A 15,936-nucleotide genomic window follows, 5' to 3' on the forward strand; every position below is an offset into this window, starting at 1 on the left:
AAAGTGCTGGGATTACAGGCATGAGCCACCACGCCTGGCCTTCAGTGACCCTTTTTGGTCAAAATAAGTCACAAGGGCAGCGGGCAGCCCAGATTCAAGGAGTAGGGAAGTAGCTGCAAAAAAAGTTGAAGGGTGTAGCAGCAAAGTCACAATTAGAAGGAGTCTGGAAAATTGGGGCAACATTTGCAATCAGTCTTCCATAGTGAATTGGTTTCTAACCATTAAACATTGTGTTTCTTGGCAGCCTTTAGCTTGGACTTGTGTAGGAGTGGGGATGTGAGCCTAAAGTATGACAGAGAGAAGGGAGACTGATACGGTTTTGGCTATGTGTCCCCACCCAAATCTCATCTTGAATAGTGGCTCCCATAATTCCCATGTGTTGTGAGAGGGACTTGGTGGGAGATAACTGGATCATGGGGGTGGTTTTCTCCATACTGTTCTTGTGATAGTGAATAAGTCTCATGAGATCTGATGGTTTTTTTAAGGGGTTTCCCCTTTTGCTTGGCTTTCATTCTCTCTTGTCTGCCACCATGTAAGATGTGCCTTTTGCCTTCTGCCATGATTGTGAGGCCTCCCTAGCCACGTGGAACTGTGAGTTCATTAAACTTCTTTGTATTTATAAATTACTCAGTCTCAGGTGTCTCTTTATCAGCAGCATGAAAACGGACTAATACAGAGACTAACATGGTATTTTTCCATCACCCGATAGGGCAGCCTGGAGAGCTGTGAGCAGTGCCATAGGAGGAAATGACTGGTGAGTGAAATAAGCAAGGTAGGAATTGAAGTGTACGTGAAGTAGAGTCCATGCCTTCTCCTTCTGGATGTTCAGCTGGATCATCCTGACTCCTCCCACTTTCATCTTGGTTTTCAAAGGCAAGAGGAAATTATAAGGAATATTCTGGGTGGCTTTCATCCAGGAGTTCTGTGGGACCCACAACACCTGGATGTTAGATGCAACCAGATAAAGAATATTGGTCACTAAAAGGAGTTTTTCATCATAGATCTCTGAAGGTAGACACCTATTTGCAGGCTTCTCAAAAGTATGTAGCATGTGGTGGTAGTGACAGTGGGATGTTTCTAATGCAGGCTATTTCATAAATTTAAAGGTATTGTTGCTTCTTGTTTAGCATGCACACCTATTTGATTTGCCTTCAGAAATAACATTTATTCTGTTGTTTCATCCTTTTAGTTACCCATACTCACTGACTTGAAAACGTAGTGGACCAAACAACATTTCCTCTTTTTCTAGTATTTTTTAGAGACACAATTCATCTCCAGGGAAGCATTACTATAGAAAGGTTTTGCTGAGAAGCAATGTATATTTGCTCAGGTTCTTGAAGTATTATTGTTGAGTGCTGTGCACTGGTACCACATGGTTTTTAGGATAAATGAGCTTGGACTGGCTTGGCTTAGCAGTATTCTTTGGGGTGAGTTTACAATAGGTATACTCTGTGTGTTCAATTCACTCTACTTAAGTATAATTTATTTCTGTTGTTTTATAGTTTATTTACATCTGAATGCTTACTTTAACATTTGGTTAGTATTTTATTTACTCATAAGAATGCATTAACTACAAAGAACAATCCTTCTCTTGTCATCAGACAAATACATTTAATTACCCCTATATGAGTAAGATGTGTAAAATGATGGCATCTCAGAGTCTGCAGAGACCAGTCATTATTTCTCAGCTCTACTGATGCAAAGAGATTTTCCAACTTTATGTCTTTTTCTCCTCCATGCTGGATAATCCTCAGAAACACCTGTGACTTTTATTCAACTTTTTGACTAACAATTGTCATGGTGTCTAACATGTTTTAGACATTGTTTGACAAAACACTTCCTAGCAATGAGTTGACAATAGGTCTTTCTTCACTTTCTTGGCTCTTTCTCCCACCTCCAACACAGCACTGCCCCCAGGTGGGAGAAGGAAGGTGAAGCCTAGAAAAAGATAACACCTTATGTGACCCCATGGAACATGTTGTATTTCTGGCTGAAGAAGCTGAAGATGAAAGATGCAAAGGCATGAAAGTGAATGACATAGTCTAAGGAAAAAGCAAGTTCTGTTTGGCTAAAACACAGAATGATGGAGATTAAGCCAGCACAGAGAGGGTGGATCTATGCTAATCCTCTAGGATGTAAGGAGTCTTTGAAGATTTTTTAACAGAGAGTTTCAATATCTAGCGGCATTGAGGAAGAAAAAGTTAAGAGAAGAGCATTAAAGATGGGGGTGATAGTTAAAAATCTGTCGCAAGAGACTGGACAAGACAGGACTAAAGCAGTTACAAAGATGGGGCTTTGTTTTGTTTTTCTTGTGAGACATTTTAGAGATTGTATTGACAGAATTGGACATCAAGGGTAAATGAGAGAGGAAGAATTAGATGATGATGTTAAGTCTGACTGGGAAATGACAATATTCTTAATGGCGCTGGTAAAAATAGGAAAAGGAACATGTTTGGGTAGAAGATGAGTTCAGTTTTAGGTGTACTAAATATGACGCAGGAAATCAAAGTTGAGGTAGTCAGTTAACTGACAGAAGTCGCATCCTGTGTTCAGGAGAGAATTTGGGAGTAAGAGCTATAGATGTAGGAGTCATTGAGATATGTGAGACTAGCTGAAGCCATGAAATGAGCTAGATTGCCCAGTAAGGAGGTGTGGACTGAGAAAATAAGCATGGCAAGGATGGGAACAAACATCAAAATGGGTGGGACAAAGAAGAGAAATCAACCAAAGGAAGAGGAGAAGAAAAAACAAAAGATTTTAAAGACAATTTCTGATGAAAACTTCTGCAAATTGTTTCTTTGATTTAATCTAAACACAATATTGTATTAATAAGTACTATTATACTTACAGTACAGAATCCAAAAATACTTATTTGGATATATTTGCTTGCATGTACAGAAGGATGAAAGCTAGGGACAGAAAAACCAGTATTGATTATTCTCCTATTTTAAAGAGGTATACCCTTCTGATCATATGGGCAAAATCATTCCATGTGTCCAAGACCCTAATTAAAGCTAGTTTCAAGGCTCAGAGGTAGACTTCCTTGTGTTGTCTCTATTTTTTTTTTTTTTTGTCTTCAGTCACAATTAGTTTTAATCAAATCTGGTAATTATTTACTTTTTTAGATATATAAATATAATATAGTATTATCAAATAGGCCAGGCATGGTGGCTCACACTTGTATTCGCAGAACTTAGGGAGACCAAGACGGGAGGAGTGCTTGAGCCCAGGAATTTGAAACTAGCCTGGGCAACATGGCAAAACTCTGTCTCTACAAAATTACAAAAATTAGCCAAGGGTGATGGTGCACACCTATAGTCCCAGCTACTTGGGAGGCTGAGGCGGGAGGATCACCTGAGTCTGCGATGTCAAGGTTGCAGTCAGCCATGTTTGCACTACTGTACTCCAGCCTGGGTGACAGAGTGAGACCCTGTATCCAAAAAAAAAAAAAAAAAAAAAAATTAATTAATTAAATAGCACAAGTATTTTTTCTAAGCAGATGTTTTACTCCCTCAACTCAATTGTTTAGTCTTATTTCCCAGGACCCAGTGTCTGTATTTCTTCTATATTCTCCCAGAAATATCTGTTTTCATAATTTTTACACACACACCCACACACGTACATACAAGAAATTCTCAAAGATCTGCACACCTGCACAATAGTTCAACAACCTTAATGTTGAATTCTTTCCAAGTGTGTGCAAACCATATTTACTGGACTTCTCTAATTCTAAATATGAAAGAGCTGGAAAGTTCCTTCTTATGATCTGTGAATGTGGAGTGACCTCTTTGTAGATGGTCTTTGGCAGAAGCCCAATGTTTCTTTGCTCAAATCTACTTATTTCTCAATTACCATCATCCCATATTTGTGGGTTATTTAGTGCTCCTTTTTGCATATTCAGGGCTATATGGATGTACTGTACTTGTTGGAGGATGGTCCATCCACTCTTCTTCCTGTACTTACTGGGATGGAACAGCCGCAGCCTCTCAGATAGTTCATTCTTCCTTTCCTTACCTACCACCATCTAAGAAAGGAAAGGCTGAGTATAGAGAATTTTTCACCTGTGAGATGCAATATGGCAACCATTAGAAAGCAGAAGAATGGGCCAGGTGCGGTGGCTCACGCCTGTAATCCTAGCACTTTGGGAGGTCGAGACGGGCAGATCATGAGGTCAGGAGATCGAGACTATCCTGGCTAACATGTTGAAACCTCGTCTCTACTAAAAATACAAAAAATTAGCTGGGTGTGGCGGCGGGCGCCTGTAGTCCCAGCTACTCGGGAGGCTAAGGCAGGAGAATGGTGTGCATCCGGGAGGGAGAGCTTGCAGTAAGCCGAGATTGCGCCAATGCACTCCAGCCTGGGCAACAGAGCAAGACTGTGTCTCAACAACAATAACAACAACAACAACAACAAAAAAGCAGAAGAATGGATCAACGGTTTAAAAGTTTTGAGAATAAATTATTTCCCTACTCTTGGAGAATCTTGAAGAAAACTCTTTACGGTGCTTGAGACTCTAGAAACCACTAGGTCGTCACTTTTTCCTTCTTATGGGAACAGATGCAACTAATAAAGTGTGTTCACTTCTTTTTTTATAATGCAAGGCTTGCTTTTGTCACCCCTTTTTGCATATCTATTCTGGGGAAGAATAAATAATATCTATAAATCCCTTGAAAGAAATTGTCATTGTTTGATTGTACTTTTGATATATATAGCTCATGAAATAGGTTGTCTTTTTATATTTCAAATAAGGTAAAAGACTGAATTTGGATTTTATCATGGGCCCAAAAGTTCTGTTCATGATAATAAAGATCCAAAATCCTGACTTGCTTTTCTTTTCTTTTTTTTTTTTTTTTTTTTTTGAGATGGAGTCTTGCTCTGTCACCCAGGCTGGAGTGCAGTGGCCGGATCTCAGCTCACTGTAAGCTCCGCCTCCCAGGTTTACGCCATTCTCCTGCCTCAGCCTCCCGAGTAGCTGGGACTACAGGCGCCCGCCACCTCGCCCGGCTAGTTTTTTGTATTTTTTAGTAGAGACGGGGTTTCACCGGGTTAGCCAGGATGATCTCGATCTCCTGACCTTGTGATCCGCCCGTCTCGGCCTCCCAAAGTGCTGGGATTACAGGCTTGAGCCACCGCGCCCGGCCCTGACTTGCTTTTCTTAAACTGGTACTTGATGCCTGTGGTTTTAGACAAGAGTCCTTTTCTAACCACAGGGTGGGCAGCACCGGCTCATTAGAACCATTTGTATGACTGAAGGCAGTTCACCTTGAAACACTGCAGGGTACATGTGGGTAGACCTTGGGCTTAGCATTTCACGGAGATTCCTGTCATGAAGAACAGACAGCCGAAGATGCCTCACATGTTATCAGAGTTCCCCAAATCTTGTTAATGTTTAGATGTCTAGAGTAATTTTTTTGTTGAGTTCCCTAAAGTAGACAAGATTTTCTTCATGTTTATGTCCTACTCTATAAGTACATAGCACAATGGCTTACTCTGAGGGAGCTCACAGAATGTTTGCAACAGGGAGTTAAATGGTGAATGTGGTGCGTTTACAATTCTGATTGTTTTCTTAGTCAATTTAAGATCCATGTGGCGATAGATGAGTTGCACTGCCAATTTGTAGAGTCATGAGTAATACTGGAATAGTTTGTTGAAGTGTTGTTAAATATGCTAAGATTCCAATGACATGTCTATGATATAAGTAGTTCCTTAGTTGCATATTGATGTTTCTCAGAGACAGTCATTGTTTCTTGTTTGTTTGAAAGTGGTTTGAAAATAATAGAGACTATCTTAAACCAGTGTACCCTTTGATTTCTTTGTGGCAAAAATATTTACTTGCTATGCTTCCACTTTGCACTATAGTGAATGTGCTAGCTTCTAGAAACTGCCCTGGAAAGTTAAGTGACACAATGAATTATTTTTGGAATGATAATTTAAGTCACTAACATCATTACTTCTCATTTTCTTCATGCTTTTGGACACCATTGGAGGTGGGGAAGGAGTACATTACTGTAATGTGGGGGTCATATAATATGAAATAACTGAATTCATAACTCTTGTACCTACTTGGCAGAAAAATCAATGGACTGCATTTTATCATTGCACATGGGGACAGTTATGTAGTGCTCTATAGATTATAAACATTTGATGGGGATCTAGGAAAAGCTGGAGAGGAATAGCTAGAAAAAATTAAGTTTAAAAATTAACGACAAGTATACTTAGAATGTCCTGGAACAGTACGGAATGAGAATTTCTTTTATGTCGGTGACCTAACATCTTCACTTGCCATGTCAAACCTTTTCATTTGTTTTAATCAGTGCCAGCAGTGGCCTTCACTACATTACTTGAATCACATTTTTCCACAATGTAAATGCTTCAATTTACAGTCTCTTTTGTATTAAGAACAAATAGGGCAGCCTTAAAAATCATACAGTCATAGGTGTTTGATTCATTTCTTACTTTTGTTATTGAATTGTTTTGTGGCACTTAGGTTTAGGCATCTGTCTTTCCTTGAGGAAAGGACTGTGCATTCTTCGTCTTTGTATCCAAGTGTCCTGCACTGAACCTTGCACATTAGAGACCCTCAATATTTGCTGAATAAATGCTGGACTGACTGAGTATTCTCAGTGTCTTGAAACATTTCATGCACAAAGAACGCTTGACTTTTTCCTCAGAGATTACTAGCTCATTCATTCCATCTCACATTATGATCGTTTTGCAGATAAGTAAATTGAGACTCACTAGTAATTTGCCAAAGACTTTGTAATTATACCAGGGAGATGACTATTCCTAGCTATAGTGAAAAAAATCATAAATTTAAAGAGGAAACACTATGGGTATAGGCTGCGATAAAAAGAGGAATACTGTTCACCATTTCTGATCTTGACAGAGAGGTTAGGTTTAACTCTCAGAACTAACTTCATTTTTACAGTTATTTATCATTCATTGAAAGAAGTTGCTTCTAAGTTGTCATGGCATTTGGTTGTAAAGAATTAGTCCATCAGCTTTAGCTTATTAGTGCCCTCAGGAAAAAAAAAAATGAGCCTTGTCTTTCTTTGAATTTGTAATGCATGCATTTGTAGGACATAAAGCTTTCCCTAGGTGCTGGCACACCAATGTACATTTTACTGAGCTGACTTACAACGTGGTCTGGTCTCTAAGAGATTGCAGCAACAAATGAAGGTGTAAGTAAAATGGGAGAGCTCTGTACTGTGCATGGTCCATCAACATTAATGAGCATTATAAATGCTCTACGAATGAAGTACAAAATGGACCTCTGAAGTTGTTTTTATTGGTATTTATGAATGGGACAATCAGTTCTGTGGCACTTATAAATACGTTGAATAGATAAGGTTCCTGCCCTGAGAAGCTTAGAGTCTAATTCAAAGTTATGACAGCTATCATAATACATTTTAGTGAGCTGGGTTACTCTCCCAAGCATCATGACACCCATAGGACAGTGGAATATGGTCCTGGTCATTGATGAGCTGGATTCATTGCTTTAGCTAAATAATATTTCAGAACCATCCCAAACACTGCTGCTGCTCTTACCAATGGGGGTGATTATGTAGGTACTGATCACTCACGTTAAGGGAGAGGATAAAGAACTAAGACAGAATTTTGGAAAATAGAAATAAGCACATAAAAAAGCACACAGAGAACTTCCAATTGCTGTACTGACTATATAAAAGCCTCCGATCTGGAATTAATCATTTCAGTCACTTATAAGCAGGTTTGTGTCTCCCTTTTCATAAGCATCTCGCCCTGCTATAAATGACATTCTGTTTTATGAAAGTATAATGTGAAAATCTACTGATAAGCCAAATAATAAAAACTTTATAGCATGTCAGGGCTTTTTTTATTATTATTATTTAACCTCAATCAAGTTATAATACTGAACACATGTATTCTTGGCCTAAATCACCTTGTCAAGTTTAACTGTATATTCAACTTCATTTACATGACATACGATCTAATATTGGAGAACAACAATACCATTGTAGTGTTAATTGAAAACTCCAAACTGAGAGCCAGAAGAAACCACTGGTCTGATTGCTGAGGGTCCCAGGGAAGGGGATCTATTCCCACACCTGCAGTTGGTCCATAACACTAACATTGTTACCAACATCTGGGTCTAATCAGTCCAGAAGCCCTCATATGCTGCTCCTGGGGCACATAAATTTAGCATTACATTCATTTTAAAAGCTGCCCTCTTTCAGTTTTTTAAGGACAAGATAGATTCATGGCTCCACAGAGTCTAACAAAGTAGAAACCACAAACAGAGTAAGTTACTGCCACAGGCCTCGTGGACTTGACTTACCAACTCTTTGCCACTTAAATAATGGAATTTTATGTTCAGCCCTGGCTATCAAAAATGTGTTTCTACCGAAAGTGAAGTTTGACTGAAAAGCTGCATTAAAAATAAAAGCAAATCCTCGGAAAGTGAGCCAATTTGTATAAATCAGACTTTATGTAAGGATATGAGATAATATCTAACAGAGAAATATAAGCTTAGGAGTCATAATTTGCCTCATTCACTTCATAACTGGAAGGCCTCTTAGAACTGACTCTTCATAGTGTACTTTAAGGAGGTTTGCATCCAAAGGGACTATTCAGAATGAAAGTTAAAAATTTTTAGATCTTTCAGTGGGACTTTGGATGGCTGGTTTCTGAGGATAAAGGGTCTGCTTGACCTGGTAATTATTTTCTGCAACTGCTCTGCAAAGTGTAGCTGTTAGAAAAGTTCTGCTGCCACTCAACATGAGTGAAAACTAAATACCCTCTTATGTTTTATGCAGATGCCCTAGGTAATCAAAGAGTTCTAAAAGAGAAAATAGCCTGCACAATTTTTGCAGCAACACTTATTAAAGATATAAATACAAAAGAAAATAAAATAACAGAAAAAAACCATTGGCAGTTTTGCAAACTACTTGCTTATGTGTTTGAGACCAATTTGTTGTAGGGGAGAATTTTTAACTTGTTTGATTTGGGTTATTTTCTCTCTTTTTCTGTTTTTTTTTTTTTTTTTCTTCTTTTATGTTACAAGAAAAAAGAATTGCCTGTGTAGCTCAAGAGGCTGGGAAGTTAGGAAAATAAAGTTTGTGCTAGTTGGCTAACTGTTTTATTTATTTGTTGGCTCCAATATGGCAGCTGGCCTTCAAGGACTTCATGTGCAGTGGATAAATTACCTATCTAATGAGTATCTCTGAATGGTCTAACATTGGAAAATAGTAAATGAATGAGATTAATGATCACCAAATAGAAGTGGGAAGAGAGAAGACATTGTTCCTTGGATTTATATCCAAAAATAGGATAGGCATTTTTTTCCCTTAATATTATAGAGAACATTTGGTGATATGGTTGGTACTTCATCTCACCCAGGTACTTCATCATTGGCTCAAATAATTTTATCTAATCATAGTCTGCATATGAATTGGCATTACCTGTAGCCTTATGAATAAAAAAAAAATAACCTAACTGGTATGTTTATGTTTAAAAATGCAGTGGTTCATAAGGAAATAGCATTTTGCATAATAGATTTCCAGAATTCTTGGGTAGAGCACAGATAAGAAAACTGATGATCCCCAAGGGGTACTGCACAGTTCAGTATATGATATTCACAAAAATGGCCTGATTCAGGAAGAAGGGTTCAAATAATATTAAAACTACCATTAAAAAAAAAAACAGGATATATATTTACATTTAAAAAATGCTCTTTACTCCCCCACCCCCAAAATAAATTTCAAAGTCAATGCTTCAGTTATCTGGAGAATGCAGGGATATAAGGATGGGTAGTTCAACAGAGCCATGTACAAAAGTAAAACCTGTATAGACATTTGGATTTGTCATTAGAGTATAAGGAATAATGGAGCAAGAAGAACAGAGCATAATCTATGTGCCAGGAACTGAAGTAGGCATTCTGTGGTAGGACTCATGGCTAAGGCCAGTCTTTTCTTCTAAACTAGCTACCTGTTTCTTACAATGCAATTGTTTTGTGGAAATATTTATGTTTTTAGTCTTTGATTTGGTTTAGAGGAACTGGGGATGTTCTCACATTCAATGTGCTGTGATTAATATATTGTACTCACATTCTACTTTTTGTGATTTATAGTTTGAAGATAGCTTAAAGCTAGTTCAAGGCTGCCACATCTGTTTAAAGAATAATGCACAATTTATAGAGGTATAGGGTTTCTTTCACTTGCTTAATGAGAAGTGATAGGTACAGTATGAGGCTGGATGAATTCCCACAAGACAGACTAAAAAAGTGTTGACAATTTTCCATTTCCCAAATAATGCATGTGGTAAAACCCCACAGTATGTCTGTTTAAAAGCACTTCAATATTCAGTTTAAATGTGTTTTCAATACCTAGTTCCAGTAAGATTAGTTTTGTAACTCCAAATACTTTCAGGAAGTGAGTATGCAATTTGCTAACAGACCATTTGATATAGACTTGAAACACAACCTAAGTTATCAAATTTTAGTTTGTTACCTTGAGAAGTTATAGAATACCTACAGTTGTCCAAAGATCTGGATTTGTATACATTTCTAGTGCTTCATGCTGGGGGAACCACGGGGTTATATTAAGAAAAATTTCAGAGCTACTCCATCCCTTAATATCAGGGCAATCTACATTTCCCCAGACAAAAATGAGGTTGAGTCATGATAGGATCACAGTAACAAGGTTCAAAAGAACAATCCTCTAAATCAGCTGCAACCTGAATAATTGCTGACTCCTCATATTCTTCCCAAATATTATTAATATATTCCATTAACTGAGTCTATTACAGACCAAGTGCATGGTAGGTGGTCTGTATGCATTATCTTATTTAATCACCATAACAGAAAGACAAAGAGAATTAAAACACTGCAGCCCACAGAGACTAAGTAACATGCCCAAAGCCACACAACTAATAGGATTACCTGATACTCTACGTAAATCTTTTATAGGATTTATCACAGTTTGTATTTATGTATTGACATAATTATTGATTAGTGGCTCTCTCCTACCTTGTAAGGGCAGGGACTGTATCAGTTTTATACCCAGAGCCTGGAATAGTGCCTAGCACATTATAGGTGCTTATTCACTTATTGTCCTTATTTGCCTGTAGCTGCCTCCAATTATTTTTCTGCTCCCATAACTTCAATGGTAACATTAAAGCAGGAAATGTGGGCTTTTGACTGTCCCATGACTCTTATATCTTAAGTGGAGTTTTTGTTACAGTTCTTTTACTTTCTTTTAGCCATCTCCCTACCCCAGGCCTCTCCACAGGCAGAGTCTCCAGTGAGGAAACTGAAACTATGGGATGATGTTAGTAGGATCTGCCTTGGTAAACTTCAATATTACCCTTTCCTTATGATCTTGATGAACCAAACTTGACCTCTTTAACTCTCTCTGCCATTAGAAGGGAAAAATCATTCTCACGTGCCTATGAGGTTTCTTGCATATTAAGTCCCTGTTGGACCTCAGACTTTGTGAGCTGCAGGGGACTGAAGGTTATGCTCTTAAGCAGGGGCTCCAGCTATGCTTGAGTTTGCGTTGTTCTTAGAGGGCTTTCCAATCTGCAATAAGACAGAATTTCTGAACTGGTGCCCCTACTCACAAAACACATTGCCTCCAAGTGCTTCTAAGAAAAATTTGACCTAGCCAAGGAATTAACAGAAAATGAGAAATTGGAAGAGTTGCTGTTAAAATGGAAGAGTAATATACTTGACATTAGGGTTCTGCCAAAAGTGTACTTTTCATTGCCAGTTTTGGACTAACCCAGTAGACACTGAGGTCACTCTGGTCTTCTTTTAGGTTCTTTGTCATGGGGTTCTCTCCAGCTTGAGAAACTTGATGCAAGGTGTCTCCTCTGCTTGGACTGTCCACTACACCTACCATTTCCATGTTGCCACACTCCCTTTCCTCCACTGGGTTTCAGCCTGAATATCACTTCACCAGAGAAGTGATGAGGAACATTACGAAACCTTCACTTGGCCCCTGTAATTCTTTTTTGGCACCTTGTATATTTCCTTCACAGCACTTGCCACAATTTGTGCCTTTATATTGTTTTGTTTATTTATTTATTTAATGTCTATCTCCTTTCCTCCAACTTACTTGAAGGCAGGGCCATATCTATCTTAATCAAGGTTTCTTCTAGCACCAAGAGCTCTCGTAAGATTAGAAAATGTGCCCACTGATGTCCCACTGACTGAGCATATTTTGCAGGGCACAATCTGTTTCCCCGGATCTTAGGACAGGTATTGACACCTAAGAGCCAATATCTTATTTGTTGAATGAAATTATAAAATATAATCTTCTTCTCTTCTGAGATACTTTTCTTTCTGCCAATCTAGATTACATAGTTCCCCCTAGTCTCAAGACCTCAGTGATCTTTCGCCTTAAGAAACTCCTAGAAATGACAGTTAGGAATTACTTGGATCTTAGCTATCTATGTTATTCTTCTGTTGTATGTCCTTTAAATAGTTTTGTTTTTTTCCAAAATTATATGATTATTTGTATATGTCCAAAAAATTAAAGCTTAGAGTAACATTGTTGGGAAATGGGAACTTATAACCATGTTAGTACCGAAACAGTAGCAAGGGCAGATTGCTGCAGTGGAGGGTGCCTGTAATCCCAGCTACTTGGAAGGCTGAAGTGGAAGGATCGCTTGAGCCCAGGAGTGTGAGGCTGCAGTAAACTATGGTTGCAGCACCACACTGCATTCCAGCCTGGGCAACAGAACATGATCCTATCTCAGAAAACCGAAACCAAACCCAAACAAAACAACAACAGAAAAACAATAGCAAAGACTAGTGAAAACTTGAGTCCTCACAGAGATTTCTGTCTAGCCATCAGCTTAAAAGATAAGAGACACTTTGAAAAAACAAATTGGATAAGGACAAGGAAATAAATGACCAAATTCCCGGTAAATTTTAGTGGCACAATTATTTAATAAAATCACATCTACAAACATTGATTTATTTTAAAATAAGAATAAGCATAAGTAAAACACATACTGTAGAAGGCAAAATCATGTTTAGATGTGTAAAAACCTATTGTAGGAGAACAATATGGGACAGGGTAGCAAATAATTAAAGTGCATAAAAAAGTATTTAATAAATAATCAACAAAGTGCAATGGACAGAGTGCTCAAGAATAGTTTGGACTGGATGCTTTTTTAAGTAGGATTCTTTCTCTTAAGTATTAACCTGTTTAATTGGAAATGAAATATTCGTTTTTTTAATGGGAAATCTGCATTTCATTGTAAACTAGAATTCATTGTCCTTGACTTCTTTACTCTTCACTAACATATTCTCTTTCTAAGTTTTTTTTTGTGTTTAATATTTAATATAGAAAGAGAAACAGTACCAAAAAGCCTAGAATAGGGGCATATTTATATACAGGTTCTAGTCACTGTTTTTCGCCTTTGGATAAAATTGTAAGAATGATTTCAAAGCCAGTGCCTGAACTGTTGTTTGGGCTCATTTAGCCCAAGTTTGTGAGTTAGACTCCTCTTTCGCCACTAGCTCAGCCTTTCTATCTCAACCTGAGTCATTCCAACCCACACATCTGATTTCACAAACAAAGAAACTTGTAATGTTAATTCTAAAATTATAGACTCCATTACTGATCTAGTTATTGTATTATTCAATCACTTTTGTTGTAATTGTTCCAATGAACCAACATGTTTGTCAACAATTTATATAGAGGACAATAGACTTTATTAACTTCTATATTTAATGAAAAGTCAGGTCACTGGGTAGAGTTCACTATTTCTCTTGACTGTGCTTTGGAAAATTATATTAATTGCAGAATTAAATGAAATAGAAAATTTCCTTATTTTACTACTGATGGTATTGTCTCCCTGTGCCTGTTTCTTTGTAAAATGGATATAAAATATTTGATTTTTCACCTTATTGCTATATTTATTAAGGTAATACCAGTGGATATAACTGATAAATCTCATATTCTCAATGGCCTGACAAAATAAAATCTAGTACTTGTTCAACGTGAGTATTCCTGTTTGAGTATATCCCCTGTAATTAGTGGTTTAGGACCCATGTTGCTTCCATATTCTGGTTACATCATCTTCACATGTGGCCTCCAAATTTACTGAGGAAGGGGAATAACACTGTGGGAAAAGAAGAACGGATACACACAGCTACAGCCTGTAAACGACACACATCACGCCCCATGGGCAAGCACAATGCACATTCCTTTCCTAGATACAAGGAAACAGGGAAATGTAGTCCCGGCTGAGCAGCTGCCTCCAGCAGTAACTCTACATTAAGGAGGGGAAATAGGATCCTTTGGCGGTCAGCTAGCCTTTTTAATAATGCCTATTTGTAGAGCTGCAGTGAGGACTAAATTAATGACTCCAGGTGAAAAGCTTAGAACAGTAACCCTTATATGGAAACTAGGGATAGAGAACCCTTCCTCCTCTTCCTCCTCTTCCTTCCTCTTCTTCCTTCTCCTTCACATTTTCTTATGATGCTCAAATAGTTATCTCTATGTTACTACTTGAAACTCAGCAATTGTTCTTTTTAATCAACATTTACCCTTTTCTTAGGATATTTTTCTAACTTTTGAAAAATTATTAACATTCTCTTTTATTTCCTTTTGTGTAATCTTTTGCATGCATTTGGGTCTCTAATGTATACTTAGATTATCATGAATCATAGTTGGATTATCATGAATATTTAGGTTTCACTATACCTCTGGGAAAATCTTTTGTTACAGGATACTTTGTTCTTTCTCTTTTCATGGAGAAAGCAATCTGAAATTTCGGCTGGAAAGAACATGTAAATTTGTCTGACTCTTCTCAAAAGCCTGGTCCTCAATTAAACTATCTCAAAGGAGGCACACGCTGCTTGTTTGGAGGGTTGGTTGTTATTCCCATAATTAACTTTAAGGTCACATGTGCCAGGACAATGTTTTCCTATCTATACAGAAATATTCTGAAGTATGTCCTAGAATTCAGTTTTGGTTTTACCACCTGTGATAGCAGAGTTACCGTCTGGGCCAACTCCTCCAATCTTTCCTTCCTGCTGTGAATATTTAGGTCCAGGAAACACATATACCTTTTTTTTTTTTAATCTCCAACTTGTACATTTTGCATTTGTATAGACTGAAGCACACTTAGTTAACAAGAAAATGTCTCAGTATACCACCTGTAATTTCAGTTTTCAGTTTACCGTATATTTGCTGAAGCAGTGGTTATGAGAAACATGCAGCTCGCAGAATAACATGGAACAAATAGTGAATTGTATATATTTTAAAGGGTTACACTTTGGCATCTTCCCCTTGCAGTCTTGACAGAATGAAACTGGACTTGCTCTCCTACCAAAAAGAATAACACTAGGCAAAATAAATCTGGCAAATATTTTTAGGAATTGAACAACGGGTAGTTCAAGATTGTAATTTTTTTTTTTTTTTTGAGATGGAGTCTTGCTCTGTCATCCAGGCTGGGGTACAGTGGTGTAATCTCAGCTCACTGCAACCTCCGCCTCCTGGGTTCCAGTGGTTCTCCTGCCTCAACTTCCCGAGTAGCTGGGACTACAGGCACCCATCACCATGCCCGGCTAAGTTTTGTATTTTTGATAGATGGGGTTTCACCATATTGGCCAGGCTGGTCTCGAACTCCTGACTCTGTGATACGCCCACCTTGGCCTCCAAAGTGCTGGGATTACAGGCGTGAGCCACCACACCTGGCCCAAGATTATAATTTTTGAGGAAAAAAATATGAGATGAGGTCTAGAAATGGTTATGATCGCCCCCAGGTTTTCCTACAGGCACTGTCCTACCACAGAGCAGGCTTATGGAACTTAAGTAGCATAGCAGTCTCACTTTGCAGAGAAGGAGACTGGAATTTTAGGCTATCCCAGTTCCTGGAATTTGCTGAGCAAAATACCTGAAAGGAAAAGACTTCACAGATGAAGATGCCTAAAAGTCTATG

At 38.0% G+C, this 15,936-nt stretch overlaps 1 long non-coding RNA gene across 5 annotated transcripts in view; it reads left to right on the forward strand.

Annotated features, from left to right (window-relative positions):
- LOC135966186 (uncharacterized) overlaps positions 1–15,936 on the forward strand; it is a 336,730-nt gene that overhangs the window by 171,249 nt on the left and 149,545 nt on the right. Inside the window, exon 4 of one of the 5 annotated variants that reach the window (XR_010579323.1) lies at positions 710–754. The exons of the other annotated variants lie outside the window; for them this stretch is intronic. This is a non-coding gene — a long non-coding RNA (uncharacterized lncRNA). The remainder of the gene's footprint in view (positions 1–709; positions 755–15,936) is intronic. 5 annotated transcript variants of the gene reach the window in all.

This window comes from Macaca fascicularis, chromosome 11, assembly GCF_037993035.2.
Source record: "Macaca fascicularis isolate 582-1 chromosome 11, T2T-MFA8v1.1".
In the NCBI taxonomy this organism is placed as follows: Eukaryota; Metazoa; Chordata; class Mammalia; order Primates; family Cercopithecidae; genus Macaca; species Macaca fascicularis.